General features: G+C 37.4%; 1 protein-coding gene across 1 annotated transcript in view; it reads right to left on the bottom strand.

Moving 5' to 3' along the window:
* Positions 1-13,983, bottom strand: part of LOC136846587 (uncharacterized) — a 110,876-nt gene extending 96,893 nt beyond the window's left edge. Inside the window, exon 1 of the mRNA XM_067117452.1 lies at positions 13,607-13,983. The gene's annotated coding sequence lies outside the window, so the exon portion shown is untranslated. The remainder of the gene's footprint in view (positions 1-13,606) is intronic.
* Positions 13,984-14,608: the final 625 nt, after the last annotated feature.

Genomic DNA, 14,608 nt, shown 5'->3' with positions numbered 1-14,608 from the left:
CAATTTTAAATAATTTATGTCTGTTTCTATCATAACTATATATTTACCGAGTTGTAGTTTAAAAAAGAAATTAACTGTTCTACTTCTTATTTCTATAAATAGGCATGACAACCAAGCAAAGCTTAATTCAGAAATTAAATGACAGCAATTTATCTATCTACATAATCATTAAAACTAGGTCCAGATAATGTATTGACGGAAAGAGAGAGAAAATAAATATTTTGTTAATTCAGTTAAAAATCAAGAAGAGAGGAAAGAGAAAAACCTGACCTTTAATAGTAATAACGATTACAACCTCAAATGAAATCAGTCCACCTTCATCTGAATGACATCCAGCCTCATTAGGCGACTCTCATTCTTTATTTCCAACGAGCTTTGACGGGGGGAGGGGGTTGTGTGGAAATTGAAACGCCCTTGAAACCCCCTTCGAAGCTCACTCTCATTAATCTGTCGACAGCTTCATAAATTCATCGGGGAGCATTACGTAACTTTATTATCATCACCTCTGCTCTTTAGCTCAAGAATTTCTTCGGCCCTGCTACCTACCTCCCCTTCCTCCCCCTCTCTTTCTCCCTCCTTCTCTCCCTCTCCCTCCCTCTCTCCCTCCCCATACGCTGCCCCACACTCCTTTCGATTACCCTGTAATCATCTTTATGGTCCTCGGTATCTGTTTGGCACATACTTTCGGGGTGTTCGGGTTGTCAATCAAATGGCTTTGAAGACATTAAGAAAGACGAAAGGTGAAACAGAGAGAGAGAGAGAGAGAGAGAGAGAGAGAGAGAGAGAGAGAGAGAGAGAGAACCACATCAAACGAACAAATGAAAAGCTTCCGGTTACTTAGAGAGAGAGAGAGAGAGAGAGAGAGAACAACACATCAAACGAACAAATTAAAAACTTCCGGTTACTTAGAGAGAGAGAGAGAGAGAGAGAGAGAGAGAGAGAGAGAGAGAGAGAGTACTCCAGACACCTAATTCTTTCGACAGATCGCCAGTGGTAAAAACACCTTCTTAAGTGTTTGCCTCATCAGTCAAATAACACTGAAGAAATTAGGACATTCAGGAAAAGCTTTCTGTGCGATTTCAACATTAAATAAATTATAAATAACTCAAAATCCTGAGCTCCAAACCTCTCTCGAGGTATAAATGAAAGTAGGGGAGAAGTCGATAGTGAGAGGGAGGGAGAAAGAGAGGAAGGAGTTTGTTTGGCGGGGGCGTGGGGGCGGGGGAAGAGTAGCAGACCATGACCTCGTGCTAGTTAGCAACTCAGAGAGAACTCTCTCTGTTGATCCGCTTGTTAACTGAATAAGGAAAGAGAAAAAAGTGAAAAACCGCGTGTGGGAAGGAAAAACTCAGAAATCAGTGTAGAGAGAGAGAGAGAGAGAGAAACCCATGTGGGGAGGAAGAACTCAGAAATCGGTGGGGAGAGAGAGAGAGAGAGAGAGAGAGAGAGAGAGAGAGAGAGAGAGAGAGAGAGAGAGAGAGAGAGAGAAGAGAGGGAGAGAGAGAGAAAGACCTGTATGGGAAGGAAAAACTCAGAAATCAGTGTAGAGAGAAAGAGAGAGAAACCCATGTGGGGAGGAAAAACTCAGAAATCGGTGGAGAGAGAGAGAGAGAGAGACCTGTGTGGGAAGGAAAAACTCAGAAATCAGTGAAGAGAGAGAGAGAGAGAGAGAGAGAGAGAGAGACCTACGTGGGAAGGAAAAACTCATAAATCAGTGTATAGAGAGAGGGAGAGAGAGCGAAAGTGAAAAACCTGTGTTGGGAGGAAAAACTCATAAATCAGTTGAGAGAGAGAGAGAGGAGAGATAATTGTTTGACATAAAAGTAATATTAAGCTATTTAACTGCAATTATTATACCCGAGTTAATTAGCAATCCCTCGAAGTCTTCACAAACAACTAAAAAGTTTATCTCCATTATCATAGCAAAATTAAAACTCTTTTACCGCAAAAAAAAAAACTCAGTTCATTATCTAAAAAAATCAAAGAAAACTCAAGTCGGTAGTGGTTGATATTCGACTGTTGTTTGATATAACGTAAAACTCAAACTAGACTTGTTTTCAAAAGTATCTAACTGAGTTTTCTGACCGCTGATGACGACAGAGGGTTCATCCTGATATTAAAATAAATGATTTAAACTATTTATTTTTTATTCAGGACTGTGCTTTTATAATGACGATTTAAACCTTTTATTTTCTCTTCATGGTTGTGGTTTTGTTGTGAGTTGTTTTCATACATGTGCTTAATATATATATTTTTTTTATCCAGGATTATGCTTTTAATTTTCATACATGTGCTTAATTATTTTTTTTATCCAGAATTACATTTTTAATTTTCATACATGCGCTTAATATTTATTTTTTACCCAGAATTATACTTTTAATTTTCATACATGTGCTTAATATTTATTTTTTTTATCCAGGATTATACTTTTAATTTTCATACATGTGCTTAATATTTATCTTTTTATCCAGGATTATATTTTTAATTTTCATACATGTGCTTAATATTTATTTTTTTTATCCAGGATTATATTTTTAATTTTAACACATGTGCTTAATATTTATTTTTTATCCAGGATTTTGGTTTTAATAATGACGATTTAAACTTTATTTTCTCGTCAGGGTTTTGTTATAACTTATTTTCATACATGTGCTTAAAACTGATATATTTCTCCTTGCGTAATATAATTACGATACCAATTGGGGATCACGGCATTAGGAAACTTTTTATTTTACCCTCAGGGTTGCGGATTTATTAGGACATTCTCATGCGTGTGCTTAAAACCACAATATATTTCTCCTTAAGGAATGTAATTATAATACCAATTTTTTTCTTTACGTAATGTAATTATGCCAATTTTTTTCTTTACGTATTTTAATTATGATACCAATTTTTTTCTTTACGTTATGTAATATGATACCAATTTTTTTCTTTACGATATGTAATTATGATACGATTTTTATCTTTACGTAATGTAATTATGATACGATTTTTTTTATTTACATAATGTAATTATGATACCAATTTTTTCTTTACATGATGTAATTATGATACCATTCTTTCCTTTACATAATGTAATTGTGATACCAATTTTTTCTTTACATAATGCAATTATCATAACAATTTTTTCTTTACGTAATGTAATTATGATACCAATTTTTTCTTTGCGTAATGTAATTATGATACAGATTTTTTTCTTAACGTAATGTAATTATGATACCAGTTTTTTCTTTGCGTAATGTATATAATTATGATAGTAATTTTTTTAACGTAATGCAATTATACCAATTTTTTTTCTTTACATAATGTAATTATAACAATTATTTTCTTTACGTAATGTGATTATGATACCCATTTTTTCTTTATGCAATGTAATTATACCAATGTTTTTTCTTTATGTAATGTAATTATGATACCAATGTTTTTCTATGCGTAATGTAATTATGATACCGATTTTTTCTTTATGTAATGTAATTATAATACAAATTTTTATCTTTACGTAATGTAATTATGATACCGATTTTTTTCCCTACGCACTGTAACTGATAGCGATTTTTTCTTTACGTAATGTAATTATGATACCAATTTTTTTCTTTGCGTAATGTAATTATGATACCAATTTTTTTTCTTTACGTAATGTAATTATGATTCCGATTTTTTCTTTACGTAATTACCGATTTTTCTTAACGTAATGTAATTATGATACCGTTTTTTTTTTTCTTTAAGCAACGTAATTACAACGGTACCATTCGGGAACAACAACATTAGCAAAGATATCTGTCTGTAGCAAGCCCGTCTCGGGTCATTCCTCCTTGTCCCTCCCTAATAATCACGCGTCGTGAAAATGAGCGATCGCAAAAAAGTGATCTCTGTCACGACACTTCGTCGGTAACTTACGATAGCGGTGTGTGCTATGGATAAAGCAAATAGCGCTCGCTACACAGGAATTTTTTTTTTTTTTTTCCGATGCGATGGCTCAATCTTTGCCGACATCGGAGTCTTAAGTAGAATTGTAACTGTTTAAGGCTTATTGCTTTTTAACCCGTACTTTTAAAAAAATTATATAAAAAAGACTGAAAAAGCTAAAACTGTCGAACGCTTATTGCTTTTAATGGTGTGCTCTTCGGAAATAACAAAAAAAAAAAAAAAATTGATCAAGCTAAGTTGAGAATCAGTCTGTTTTTGCCTGAACAGTTTAAAAAAATTACTTTGCATTCATCAACCGTTCTATAACCCAAAGTTCATTCATGATGGATAAGAAATAACTTTGACGCTACTTTCAAAATTCTCGCCAAGAGTCGAACCAGGCGTCCAGTATTTCAAACAGCGCCTTGAGAATGAAAGTTGAATCTAAAGACACTTTAATCTAAAAACAACTAAAATCTATTCCTATGACAAGGACTCCTCCCCCTCTCCAACTCTTGGACGCTTCAGGAACCGGATCCCCAAGAAACCTCCTACCGAGAGCGACAAGGGTTAGTCTGGTGGGCGTGTCACATTAGGGGGAAGGAGCGATGGAACCGCATTTTTTTTTTCAGTGCGACAAAAATACCCACGGGCTGATGAGACGATAAGCGAAATATTTAGGACACACTAAAGCTGCACATCATGTGAATCTATGTGATGACAATGATGACAGCAAATTGCAGTGTACGTATGCAGCTGTTTTGTTTTGCCTTCGGGACATAAAATATGGAAGACGTTAACGATATTAATATTAGCATTAACAACTTCAGGGCATGAGATATTAACGACATTAATAATAGTAATATTAGCATCATAATTAACACCTTCAGGACACAAAATATTAACGACATTAATAACAGCAATCTCAGCATTAACATTAACACCTTTGGGACACAAAATATTAAAGACGTTAATAATAACAATAACATTAACATCAACACCTTTGGGACACAAAATATTAACGTTAATGATATATAGTAATAAACCAAACAAAAACTTCTTCCAAGTTTTCTTCTGAAGATGGAAGGAGAAACCCACAAGATTCCAAGTACTCGAGATTCAAGTAATATGTAAATATTTACAAGTAAACAACTTATACACAGGAATCTTGTGGGATAGTAATAAAATTAACACTAACACCTTTGGGACACAAAATATGAGTGACGTTAATGATAGTAATATTGGCAATAAGTTTAACACCTTCAGGACACAAAGTATTAACGATGTAAATAATAACAGTAACATCAACACCTTCGGGACACAAAGTATGAACGACGCTAATAACAACTATAACATTATCATCAACACAGCTACTACCCTAATGATTCGATTACCCGGATCACTGCCATCAGCGACAGAAAGCAGAGATAACAAAAGCCCCTCGATCAAAATAACAAAAGCTTTCCTTTTCCTCCTCCTCCTCCTCCCGGAAGCAAAACGCAGCAGCCTCGTATCTGAAGCCCTCCTCTTCCTCCTCGGGAGTATTGTTCGGACGGGCAGAAGCTACACCACCAAAATCCATTATTGCACGGCGGGATGTCCTTGCAAGCTTCCTCGCCCAGAAATGCAATATATTAGGAGACGTCCCGCGAGCTTTCACTCTCTCTCTCTTTCTCTCTCTCTCTCGAGTGCGTCGGGGATTTAACAAACACCTCGAGGACAGGGCGGCGGCACCTCGCTCTCGAAGTCAATCTCCTGAAGGGCGCGTCAGTCAGTCAACCAATGCGGAGTTTTTTTTTTTTTTTTTTTTTTTTGAGGTGGAGAACGATGTTTTGGCTTATGGGATGTTTATCGATTTTTTTTTCTTGCTTGTTCTTATGATGTTTTGGCGTATAGAATGTTACTGGGATTTTATTTTTTTATATATTTTAATTTTAGACGTCACGTTCAAACGGACAAAACCTTATATCAACCTCATCAAACCTGTTAGCGCTTATTATGTAAGAGTGTAATTTGCGAGTATTTTCATTCTGAATTTTGAGTCTTTGATATTATCTCCTATACGGAGATGTTGAAAACTAAGGTTGGCGTTAGAATAAACAGCGTAAGTACACACCCACATGAATTTTATATATATGTGTATATATATATATATATATATATATATATATATATATATATATATATATATATATATATATATATATATATACATATATATATATATATATATACAGTATATTATGTACATATATAATTAAAGATATAAATGTGTATATACTTATGTTGTATTGTTTGTAAGATTCCGTCACATTATCAATATATACTTTAATATTTGAACCTCCAGTGATGATTTCTGCACATCAGAGTACTTGCGGTAATTATTTACTGACACCATCGTGTTCAGTATGTGTTGCCGAGTCAAGTAATATTTATAACCTAGCATGTAAAAAACAACTAAAGTGTGGGGACATATTTGAAAAAAGTATAGAAGCAACAACAAACAAGAAGTTCAGTGAAACTTTAAAAAAAAAAAAAAAAAAAGACAAATTGGAGAATAGTTTGTGTTTGTTTTTTTTTTTTCCAAGTTTCAAAGTTCGACACTGATCCGGTATCAAGATAATCATTGGCTGCTGTGCACAGTTTAAAAGCAAATAGAATATTTCTTTTAAAGAATAAGTAAATTTAGGTCACGCCGTCGTTACGCATCAAGTGTACTTTTCTTTCAACAAGTTTTAAAACTCGTTTTACTTTTCTTCTGCTTTTCTTCTTTACCGCCATTGAAAATCATCGGTGTCATATAAACCAAAAACCACAATTGGCGACGTACAGATCGAGTAGAAAAATCAAGCTAAACTTGAGTGGTTTAAGTTCTGTTCATTTTTCGAAGGAAATAATTGTTAGTTTACGCAAAAAATTATGACGAAAAGATGGCACAGAAAAACGCAGATCTTGTGACTTTACATTGAATTCTCTTTTCATTGAGCTAACAATATAACTTGATTGTATTTCAGCGTCGTTCTGGGTTGTATTGTAGATTCGCGTGACAGCACTTCGAAGATTAACGGCTGAACTGACTTCCAACTGATGTTTATGTCAGTAAAACCGGGACGAGAAATTATATAACACTTGCTCTGAGAATGCACAATTGAACAGCGCGCGCGCGCGTGTATGCGAGTTCAGGTATAAGAGGGAAAGGAAGGTTAAATAAAAAAAAAAAAAAAAGGTCACTCGGAGTCCTATCTGTATTGGAAAGCCGCTAAGGCAATGCACGACGAACTGAAAAAGGGGAATGGAACGCCCGGGAAAAAAATCCTTCGACATCCTACGGTAGATGGTTGGTTTAGGTTAGGTTGGCCTTATGCTAGCTCGGGATCTCCGCCCTACGGCGGGCTGTAAGTTTTCCAGGGCGCGAAGGGGTGTAGGAGGCCCAGTGTGGACCTCCGGATACTGACCTACCAACCGAGGCGTATTCCGAGGACGAAACAAAGCGGGGATCCTTTGCCTCCTTACGAGAGTCCTGATGACGCTGACAAGCAAGAGGCAGCGGAACTGGGTCTCGGTCGCTTGGGATTTGATGCATGCCGTTGCAATCTCGCGTCAGCTCGACTGTTTCACAACTCGTTGTTTTCTCCAACTTTTTATTTTTTATTAATACGGAAGCGACCTTCCTTTACTTTTAACTACTGGATGGACACTGTCCTTTTTTTTTTTTTTTCTACCGGAAGGCAGATGTTTCTTTGCCAAGCGCATCGACTTCTCATTTGCGGTTCATTTTGATCAATTCGCAAAGAGATGATGTTGATACAGAGAGTAATTACCGCTTCAGACATTATATACATGGATGAAATAGAGCGAGCGTCGTCAAGGCATCTACGCAAAATTATCTCAACTCCGAAGATTCAAAAGACGAAATGAAACGAATTTTCGTTTTCATTTCTAAACGTCGCACGAGTCCAGTTTACCAACACATCGGTAAATGCTATACTGCGCGTTGTTACTTGACGTAACGCATGCAGCTGCGCGTTACGGCCCCAGAATACTTGACCGATAACATTAAAAAAAAAAAAGTTAACGCAACAATAGTCAACAGGTAATGTTAGCGGCAAGAAAGAAAAAAAAAGCCAGGAAAAATAAGAAAAGGGGGCGGTTGGCTTCAATCCAAATGAAGTAACTATGGGTTGACCCTCCCCACCTCCCCTCCCCTAAACACACAGGAGCAGCTGGGGATAATAGCAGTGACACTGATAAAGAAAACATAGAGAGAGAGAGAGAGAGAGAGAGAGAGAATACATGGCGAGGACTAATGGATCTCTTGTAACACTTGTTTCTTATCCTCGTAGTGGTGGAACTCATAATAGAGATCACATGACAATAGTGTGAATGAGAGAGAGAGAGAGAGAGAGAGAGAGAGAGAGAGAGAGCGGTCACTCTTATGGCTGTTCAGAAAATATCATGATAAATGTCCTCTGGAACCACAGATTTTTTTTTTTTTTTTTTTGCATTATTATTATGTTGAGGCAAGACAATACCTTATAAATTTCGCAGTTAAATGACAAATGTAATTTCTATGACAAATGTAATTTCTCTCTCTCTCTCTCTCTCTCTCTCTCTCTCTCTCTCTCTCTCTCTCTCCATAAGCCTGTCCTTTCCTAAAATATATTTGCTCAACTTAAAAACTGCACTAATTGTCATTAATTCTGTTTATTGTTGCTTTCAATCTTAAAGATAGCGTGAAAACTAATTTTATCTTACAGGTAATATATATATATATATATATATATATATATATATATATATATATATAAACATATATATATTTATATAAGACCAAGCTAATTATGCGGCTTATAAGCACTCAATAAAAAATCGCTTATCGAAGACAAAATGCGAGTCGTGATCTTAATGCTCTTCGGTATTTGGACGAATTATGCCAGTACACTTGCTGTAGACACAAAATAACCATTACATTACATATGCACGGGAACGCGGTAACACGCACACAAACATACACACACACATATATATAGTATATATGTATATGTATATATACACATACATACATACATGTAAACACATATATACAATAATATATATATATATATATATACATACATACATACATACATACATACATACACATACACACACACACACAACCCATGAGGTATCTACATTACCCAATAAATCACAACCATAACTGCAAAGACCATTAATCTCATTTTACATCGCGTTCGCGACAGTACACGCAATAACGGCAACCTATGCCGAATTAGTTATTGTGATAATGACGGCCTCATTAACTGTAAAACATTACAAAGTGACTATGGCTTCGTCGTCGTGGTTTGTCATAGTCCTTTACAAAATGATTATGACATCTTCGTCGTGGTTTATCATAGTTCTTTATTAAATGACTATCACATCGTCGTCGTGGTCCAACATAGTTCTTTAAAATGATATATCATCGTCGTGGTTTAGCATAGTTGTTTACAAAATGACCATGACATCGTCGTGGTTTATCAGCTCTTTACAAAATGACTATGACATCTTCGTCGTGGTTGATCAGTTCTTTACAAAATGACTATGACATCGTCGTGGTTTAACACAGTTCGTTATAAAATGATTATGACATCGTCGTCGTGGTTTAAGACAGTTCTTTACAAAATGACTGTGACATCGTCGTCGTGGTTCAAGACAGTTCTTTACAAAATGACTGTGACATCGTCGTCGTGGTTTAAGACAGTTCTTTACAAAATGACTATGACATCGTCGTCGTGGTTTAAGACAGTTCTTTACAAAATGACTATATCATCATCGTGGTTTATCATAGTTCTTTATAAAATAAATATGACATCATCGTCGTGGCTTAACATGGTTCTTTACAAAATGACTATCACATCATCGTTGTGGTTTATCAGTTCTTTATAAAATGACTGACATCGTCGTCGTGGTTTAAGACAGTTCTTTACAAAATGACTATACCGTCGTCGTGGTTTAACATAGTTCGTTATAAAATGATTATGACATCATCGTCGTGGTTTAACATGGTTCTTTACAAAATGACTATCACATCGTCGACGTCGTTTAACATAGTTCTCTACAAAATAAACTATGACATCGTCGTCGTGGTTTAACATGGTTCTTTACAAAATGACTATCACATCGTCGTCGTCGTTTAACATAGTTCTCTTCAAAATAAACTATGACATCGTCGTCGTGGTTTAATACAGTTCTTTATAAGATGACTACATGCCATCTTCATCGGGGGTTAACAGTATTCCTGTAGCATATTGATTGCCCCAAGCAAATGTCATTATTATCGTCATAATGGCTGTAATTAACGATAGCATGCGTTGCGGAAGCTACAGTGAAAAGACTTCTTTATATAAAAGTTATTGCGTTACAGGTGAAACAAATTGCAAAATTTTAAGCGTTTTTTCATTTGTGAAAATTTGTCACAACGGAAACTATTTTAGTGCTACGATAATTTTGGTTCAAGTTCAACTACAAAATTAATTTCCATTTTTTATTATTTTTGCTTTTTTTTGTTTTGTTTTGACCGTATTTGTGGAAACCGAGACGGGGAAAAGGACCCCATCCATTGAAAATGGACATTACGCACCGAAAAATCGTAAATCTTAGAAAACAATCGATTCTGACGTAAAAAAAAAAAATGCTCTAGACATCCGCCGACGTAATGCGACGCCATCGACGTCGATTGATCGTAACGCCAGATAACGTTCATTAAATTGGCGTCGCAGTAGCCAATACCGTACAGCCAACACGGAATGCATGAAAAACTATAGCGTTAGTTTTCGTGAATTCGCGTATTTTTTTTTCTTTCTTTCTTTCTTTAGCTAAATAGTCATGGCCGACTTAATATGTCAGTTCTGAGTTATCCTTCTTTGCTCAGAGGATATCAAGGGCTCATTGAAGTGTCTCCACTTATGCGGGATTAATACTGAAGAAATGTCTACATTTATATATAATAAATATATATATATATATATATATATATATATATATATATATATATATATATATATATATATATATATATATATATATATGCATATATATATATATATATATTCTTTATGTAGGCTAAGTTGTATTTTTATATATATATATATATATATATATATATATATATATATATATATATATATATATATATATATATATATATATACATATATATATAATACAACTTAACTCCTACACTTATAAGAAAAATACGCACATACACGCATAAAAACACGCACACATATGTGTATATATATATATTACATTTATATATATACATATAAACAAATATATATATACACAGCATCTGCACGTATGGATATTAAACACAGTAGATAAGAGCTCGGCATAAAAAAAGCATTAGCGAGAAAGCGGCGTGTACATACTTAAAACGAGAACATGCAAAGAACGCATTTGTAAATGCGTTGTACAGTATATCTGAACATCAGATCATATAGCAAAAAAAAATTGCTATGGAACGTCATTCATTTCTTCTCAGAAGTACCATACATATACTAATATATATATATATATATATATATATATATATATATATATATATATATATATATATATATATATGTGTGTGTGTGTGTGTGTAAGAGAGAGAGAGAGAGAGAGTGAATTTACAATTTCTGTTACTGTAAAGGTACTTAAAAACAATTTCTGCTATTGTTGCTATAGATTGCAGGACAATAGTAAGTGCTGAAATGTATGATATATTTGTTTTAATTCCTTTTATTGCACAATCTATACACACTATATATATATATATATATATATATATATATATATATATATATATATATATATATATATATAACCTATATATATGTATATATATATATACATATATATAACCTATATATATATATGTATATATATATATATATACATATATATATATATATATATACATTATATTAAAGAGATATATTTAAGTCCGTTAGTTTGTTGTATTCAACGAGCCTCTTCAACGTCTCTGTTGCCATCACGACGAGACTTTAAAATAAAATTAACACCTTTACCTAAAAAAAAAAAAAAAAACTTTGCAGCTATACCGTGTAATCCGTCTGTCTATAATTTTTCCCCGACCAATAAAATAAATAAAAACCTGAAAACAAAGACGGAACGGGAATGGGGGATGAAAACTTCAGGACGAATGGAAAACATAAACAAAAACAGAAAACAAAAAAAGAGAGAGGGGAGCGTTGAGGAGCGTCTTAGTTCGCCGAGTTCTTTAAAAGATTGTAAGGAATGGGAGGGAGAGAGAGAGAGAGAGGGGAAAAGAGGGGAAAGACGGAGGGGGCGGTGGTGGTCTTTAAAGGTGATAAGGAATGTTCCCATTTTTTCACTGAGAGAGAGAGAGAGAGAGAGCGAGCGGTGCGGGATGAGGGAACGGAGAGGTGGAATAAGGGGAGAGTCTCTTCCAACGGCCGAACCCCAAACGTGGCTGCTACTATAGACAGGTTGCCATGTTGATAAGGCCCCGATAAGAACAGGAAGGGCATGCTATACCTAGGGCCTCCCCGGCGTGTGTCAAGCATAACAGCGCCTACCACGGCTTACTTTATTGAATATCTGCGTCACTGACGGCGTGTTACGTAAGAGCGTCATTTTTATGCGAGCAACACTGAATTCGCCCGCGGGAGGCGTGTTTCTATGGGAGACAAATTAACCGTGACGGCCGAGCGTGAGGGATATCCAGCGGGGCGTGCATTGAAAAACACAGGTCGTCCGACGCCCTGGAAAAAAAAAAAATAGGATCCCTCGCAAAACGATTCACCGTAAACCAAAGCTTTGACTATTCATAATGTGTTTGTTCACACGCATTTTTTTTTTATGGAGCTAGGGATTGGTTGGAAAGGGGGACGGGGGATTGTTTTAATGAAGAATGTGTTGCCCGCAAGGGGGAGCTACGGCCCCCTACTCCGATGGCAACTCCGGTATCACCTTCTCCCAAACGTACGACGATATTCCAGGCGATTCAGAACTCTCTTTCTCCATTCACTTCGGCGTCAGGGAATCCTGCCGCTTTTCTTAGGGGCACGGAAGGCCTGTATGTATGTATGTGTGAGTGTGTGTATGTATGTCACGTCCATATCCCCCACCCCTTCCTTCTTCTTCCCCTTCCCCGAAAAAAACACGATGTTTGGGACCGGCGAAGGACTAGGAATTTCGAAGGAGGACGAGTGGTAGTGGTCCTTCCAATTCACTTGTCCATCCCTTTTACATCCGCCAACCTTCAAGGCCTACTGCCGACGGATAACCCAGAAACACTTTCTCTTTCTCAACTTTACAACAATAACAGTAATAATAACATTTTACCTTCTACTTATATCAACAATACTCTGTCTAACACATTCCAACATGCTTGAGATGAATGTCATGGAACAGAAGAATGAATGAAGGCGAGAAAAAACATGATGGAAATGAATAGGGGGAAGGAGGTCGCAGTTTTTGGCGCCATAAGGGTAGAGGAGCAGTATAGTCCTTAGGCCTCCTCGGGCGGCGGCGGCTCTGGGTCTTGCACACACACATTACACAACAGAGAAACACCTTTCTTTTTTTTTTCCAGACACAGACGACGTCACTACAGACGAAGAAGCCAGCCAGAGAGCCACAGAGAGGACGACATATGTCAGGCGGCAGCCACAACGACACCATTACTCACGTTAAGAGGGACATGTGTGGAGGCGGTCGGCGGGAGAGGGCGTGCGGCCCGTAACTGTTGTCAAGTCTGTACGGCTACTGAAGAAGGAGGAGGAGTGGTGTGAAAGTCGGGAGCGAAGGATTAGGCACCATCTAGCGGCGACTGTGAGAATTAAGCCCCCGAGCGTGATGTTGTTGTTGTTGGAGTCGATCGATGGTTGGGAGTTAGGAGGAGGAGGTGGAGGAGGAGGAGGAGGAGGAGGAAGGAGAGAGCGACGACGGTGGCCTGAGTCAAGACGAAGTGTCCCTGGGGCAGCCACGCACCTCCGTCGTCTCGCACTGCACACAACAACTGACTGACTCCTCACTGCCGTCTGTCTACTCACGCTACAAAAATTCAATTTCACGCAAGTGGCCGAGAGCGCGTTCGTTCTTCAGTCGCCCGGTGGCCGAGGCGCGCGCGCCGTGGCTCTGCGCGCCAGCCAATCACGATTCGCCTTCGCGACCACTAGGGCCCACCCGCGTTTTTTACCGGTTTAAATCTCCCCCGCGATTGGTCACCGGCGGCGGTGGGTGGAGCCAGTGGCACCCCCGTCCGGAGGCACCCACTGAACGGGTTAACTTTAAAACGAACAGGCTTTAAAATGGAGGTTGTGATTTAGTGAGTTCCAAAGGGGTGGTCGGGGGCGGAAGAGAAGGAGTCCTGGGAGGGGCTTTGGCAAAACTGCACCGCCCCCCATCGCCAATGCAGTTGCAGTTCCCGCCCAGCCTGCAATGCCTTCATACCTTCTGCCCCGCCCCCTCCCCCCTGGCCTAACCCCGCTGACCTGAGACGGGGGAACACCTGGAGAAGCTGCTGCCCTCCGCCCCCCTGTAGGCGACCCCTTCCCTTGTTCAAATATTCCTCTTTGTGCAATGTTGCATGGACTTCATATCAAGAATATCATCAACGCTTGGTTCTCATCTCCATAAGTAAGTCACAAGTCCCCAGCATCATCATCCGAGTCCTCATCATCATTACCAT

The sequence above is a fragment of the Macrobrachium rosenbergii genome, chromosome 15 (genome assembly GCF_040412425.1).
Source record: "Macrobrachium rosenbergii isolate ZJJX-2024 chromosome 15, ASM4041242v1, whole genome shotgun sequence".
Classification (NCBI taxonomy): Eukaryota; Metazoa; Arthropoda; class Malacostraca; order Decapoda; family Palaemonidae; genus Macrobrachium; species Macrobrachium rosenbergii.
This window is presented reverse-complemented; position numbering and strand designations above follow the sequence as displayed.